This window comes from Grammomys surdaster, unplaced genomic scaffold (genome assembly GCF_004785775.1).
Source record: "Grammomys surdaster isolate TR1022 unplaced genomic scaffold, NIH_TR_1.0 215, whole genome shotgun sequence".
Taxonomy (NCBI): Eukaryota; Metazoa; Chordata; class Mammalia; order Rodentia; family Muridae; genus Grammomys; species Grammomys surdaster.
In genome coordinates, this window is record NW_021604660.1 from 604,774 (window position 1) to 610,288 (window position 5,515).

The following is a 5,515-nucleotide window of genomic DNA, read 5'->3' on the forward strand; positions in this document are numbered from 1 at the left end:
TTCTACCACTCTATTCCATTTTCGTTGACCATAGAATGGTTGCATACGGGGCCATTAGACTTAAAGGCAGAATGAATCTTGAGAAATAATAAGCAGAGCCCCATTCTTTGAAGCTGTGGAGAAGTCGAGATCCTTTTTTAATCCCTAGAGGCTCCTCAGATGTTGACTGGCTTATACATCTGGACACTATCTTTCATGTCACATCGAGTGAGCTCAGTTTCCTATTCCTGTGAGTTGATTCCATGAATGAAGCACATACCAGCAGCTGGGGTTATCTGTGATGAGAGATGAGCTCTTTGGGGCCTCAGCAGCTGATTGATGACTGGATGACCGTTTCTTAAATGAAGGAAATTAAAACTCGGGACTGTGACGTGAAAATTCTTCACAGCAAGCTGAAATAACATCTGGCTATACTTTAGAAGTTGCTGGCAAATACTTTAGAAGTTGCTGGCAAGTGTTTGCGGTCCCCTGGAACTAAGTTAGGCTGCATTGGGTAGAGGATTGGACCACAGCTGTGAGAACAGCGAACAGAGTTCTCAGCTCTCAGGAGTGGAAGCCAAGCATTCTCCTGTGTGTAGAGTGATCGAATGCTTAGGATTAAAAAACGAACAACAAACCTTCTAAATTTAACAAAGAGGCATTAAGACCAGGAAAGAACTTGAAATTTTACAGGCCATGTAAACTTGGTCTCCATATCTCTTATTATTTCATGTGCTAAAAGCTGTCAGACTCCGAATTCATCTACTATAGTAGAGTTTACCTTCCAAACATGGCCGTCGAAAATGAGTGGTTTTCGTGGACTCCTATTGAGAACCACCGATAATTTACATAAAGCTTAGCTAGCACAGTACACATGCTGGAAAATGTCAGTCAAAATCACAGCAGATTAGTTCTGTATTTCCCTTTTTGAAAAATGCTTTGAATGTTATTTGACCAGAACTTGCATCAGAACAAATCTTTGGTTAAGTGTTCTTCTGGGCAGCAAGTGTTGTGAGAACCCTTAGGGACACTCCAGGAACACAAGTTCAGAAGAATGAAATTTTGAAATACTTTTCCATTAGTTATGATATATCACTCCCATAAGAGGCATCACTGTTATTAAAGGGATGTAGGTTTTTCTCTACATTAGAGAAGACAGAAGCTCTTATTTGGTATTTCCTCTAATAAGAAAACCCATTTTCATATGTTGTTATCGATTCTGTTTTATTTCAGTCTGTCCTAAGCATGAGCTCTAGAAAACTAGTCTACTGCTGTGCTTTCTAATGCTAATGAATTTTTAGAATAAAACACACTTTGCAAAAGGAAAAAATAGAGATTCTAATTCTGCTGTTTGAGTTGGAGTTTATTTTAATTTTAACTTACATATCCAGTTGTTTTTACTCTATTAGATATTTCCTTGTAGAGCTTATGTTGCCTGTGTTAAAAACAAAAGAATCTCCAATTATTGTGATGTTTTCTAGTCATATATACATATATGAATACATATATATCACAATAGTTTCAATATATTAACTATTTTATAAAATACTGATACTTAAGTATTATGTACTTATATGTATTATGTGTGCATATATACACATTACATGCATGTGGTTTATTGATAGCTCGAACAGTGTGAAACTGCAGAGAACTGGTTTTCCACTTTGCCTTTATTATGCTATCTGAATGCCCCCATCCTTCCTCATGTGAAAGCACATTGAACTAATTTGATATCTTATTCTTTTAAGGTCACTCTCAAGAATGAAAAGCCTATTTGCATCAAAACATCAATGTTACCTTTTCAATGCCCACTTCTTGCTTATTTCCTGTTTTGTTTCTTTCCCTTTTTTAAAGTTTATTTTGGGTGACTTTGTCACAGGTATGTAAACGGGAGAGAAATGCTACCTCTCTGCAGCTTTTCCTCTTTCCTTCCTACATTGTCCTTTTCCTATACTGAGCAATGGATGAAGAACAGCTTCTATATTCTGACTCATCAAGAAAGGTCCTAGGGACTCACTACTTCACATCTTCACAAGATATAGAAAGCAGAAGAGACCAAGAATTCAGCTAGATCAGTAAGAGCAAAGTGAAGATGTAGACTGGAAGGACAGATGGGTGAATACAAGCCGACTCGCTAGATGAACTTGCCTAAAACCCACACTGGCAGTGGAAAACTGAAATAGGCTTGAGGACTTCTTGGAGACTGAGCATGTGGACAAGTCCAAGGATTAAATAGTCCAGATACACAATTGTTTACAGTTTTGTTAGTTTCAAACTCAAGACTGTGACCAGGTTATCACAGTAATGTTGGGGAAAATCCTCTTTGCTTTTAGCATGGAAAGAGGGAAAAATCGCCCTTCTTTTTAAAAAGTGTGTGTGTGTGTGTGTGTGTGTGTGTGTGCATACGCCCATGGGTGTATGCATGTGTGCATGTTAGTATGAGGACATATGGAGGCTAAAGGCGTAATTGGGTATCTTTCATTGATCAATCTCAGTAGGAATGTTTTTGTACATTCAAATGCTAATTTCTCTGCCCTCTTATCTTGTTTCAACCCAGACTTGGCTTTGTTTATTCTTAGAAGCTTCTGTCTCAAGGTTGTATAAACATTGCTCCTCATTCATTCTCTGCCTTGCCAATAAAAGTCACTGAGCCAATACAGAACTTTAGAGAGAGTAGAGGTAGGACATTGAATTCTAGGAGGGGTGGAGACAGAGAGAGGGAGAGGAGGAAGAAGCCACAATGGAGGTGGAGAAAACATCAGGAGAAGAGAACAGCATCAAGAAAGGGTGAAAAATTCCAAGTACGATGGAAATACTGTCTGGTAAGAAGCCTGACTTTCTTGGAAGTTTAGAATGGAGTGATAGGTGCTCAGTATTTGACGCAAGGCAATTTATTAAAATCTTAGCTTCTCTGTGTGGTTGTTAGAGAATCAGCTGGTTAAGATACAGCAGTCATGTTAATTTGCTGCTTCTACTCATACTAAAAATAATTCATTTTACAAATCTCCAGATTGTCTTCTGAGATACCGTCTTTCACTAAACCTGCTGCTTGCTCATCAGTTGGTTAGACTAACTATCCTCAAAGTTCTGAGGACCATCTTTCCCTAACTCGAGGTGCTGGAGTCACAGGTGTGCAGCATTTATGTGATGTTGATTATGAACTCCGGTCTTCATGCTTGCAATCTGAGCTTTTTATTCAATGAACTATCTCCCTAGCTTCAAATTGAAGACCTACGCAGAGGGGAGACCCTCTCTCAAGTCTCAGAAAGTCGCGACCACCCAGTAATCTGCTCGAGACACCATGTACCGGAGCAATTGCGAGGTTTATTAGGGCGTGACAGCTAGCTGCCAGTCAATTCGTATGCCCACGCAGGAGCTGAATTGACCCAGGCAGCCAGTTTGAGAGGGGTTTTTAAAGGGAAAAACCACAAACCAAGGAATGGGGAGGGGGCTCATGGTTGTTAAGGTGGCATAACATAAAAATAGCAGAACATTCCAAAGGAACCCAACCTACGTGAGTCAGGGTCATGTGAAAACTTTCTGTACGATTATCTTTCCTCAAGAATGTGGTCCTGCCCTGTTACTTCGGCCTTGCCCTGTCAGTGCGGTTCTCAGCTTGGTTCTACCTGGCTATCTTGCATTCTAGCCAGTTCCCGTAACTAGCCTGTCCACATTCTTAACTTGTTTCATGGCTCGATTTCTCTATGTCTTTATAAAGAAAGCCTAAAGAATATTTTATATGTCTAAAAAGAATTCTATATACCCAGTATCTATAATTTTTCACTCTACAAAATTACTCCTCTCTTAAACACACTAGTTAACTCCTTTCTTAAAATGCCTGTCCCTTAGAAGAACTATCCATAGTTCTATAGGAAGAACCCAAATGCTTAGTCCTATAGGCTGGCAAAAGAATTCCCCAACCTCACACAATTTCAGACTTCTACTTTGGAGACTGAAGAACTCAAATCTAGGGCAATTAATCATGTCTTATCTCAGAACAAACACTGAAAAGATACTTGTGAAATTCACAGTGAGAGGGAGGAGGCAAACTGTGTGACTGAGACACAGTGATAGGCCATAAACCACTCCTTCTTTACCTGTATCTTACCACCACACCTCAAAGGGCCCAATTACATCATATGCAGTTATTGAGAAAAAAATTACAAAATCTACTTTAAAAGGCAGCAAGAATGGAATGAGACACAACAGGAATAATGAATGAACATACTGAGAATTAAAAAAAGAAAACTATGTTTTGTGTGCTAAAGACTTTCATGAATAAGGGTAATGTGAAAACAGGTAATATGAAAAGAATGTTAAGTTGTAAAGAATAATAAAAAACACTAGAAATAAGAAAGCACTATAATGAAAGATCAGAATTTCTTTTTTAAAAAATTAATTAATTTATTTATCTATTCATATTGTCCCTCCAGTTCCCTCCTTCACCGAGTCCTTCCCCCCTCCTCCCTCCACTTCTCCCCTGAGAGGTTAAGACCCCACCTAACCTCTCAGGAGATGGGTACTCCCCATTCTGGTACATCAAGTCTCTGACAGATTAGATGCATCCTCTTCTGTTGAGGCTAGGCAGGGTAGCCATGAAGACTGAGCTGCTTGTCTGCTACATATGTGTAGGGGGAGCCCCTAAAACTGTTCTAGCCCTTGTATGTTGTTTGTTTGGTGGTTCAGAATCAGAGAGCGCCTATGGACCCAGGTTTGTTGACTCTGTTGGTCTTTCTGTGGGATTTCCTTCTATCTTTGGGTCTTTAATCCTTTCCCCAACTCTTTCATAAGTGTCCCTGACCTCCATTTAATGTTTGGCTGTGGGTATCTGCTTCTGTTTCAGAATACTGCTGGGTGGAGCCTCTCAGAGGAAAGTTATGCTAGGCTCCTGTCTACAAGCATAAAAGAGTATTGTTAATAATGTCAGGGATTGGTACTTACCCATGGGATAGGTTTTATGGAGAGTTAGTTATTTGTTGGCCTTTCCTTCTATCTCTACTCCATCTCTGTATTTCTTTTAGATAGAACAAATTTTGGGTCAAAAGTTTAGTGGATTTCTCTACTGAGGATAAGATGTCCCTATCCTTCCACTGGGAGTCCTGTGTGTCTACAGGAGGTAGCCTCTTCAGGTTTCATGTCCCTGCTGTTAGGCATCTTTTCTAAGGTCACCTGCATTGCCTGCTGGTAGTCTTCTTTATTCCAGGTCTCCGGGACTTCCTAAAGATTTTCCATCCCCTGTCCCTAGACAGCTGCAGATTTCCATTCAATCTTCTGGCCTACTGGGCCTCTCTCTTGTCTATCCATGCAACTGATCCTGTCTTCCCAGGACCCCACCCCTAGTTACCTCCCTCCATCTGCCTCCTATGACTATTTTGTTTCCCCTTCTAAGTGTGATTCAAGCATACTTGCTTGTGCCTTCCTTCTTGTTTAACTTCTTTGGGTCTATTGGGTATACCATGAGTATTCTATACCTTACGACTAATATCCACTTATCAGTGAGTACATGCCATGCCTGTTGTTTTAGGTCTGGATTACC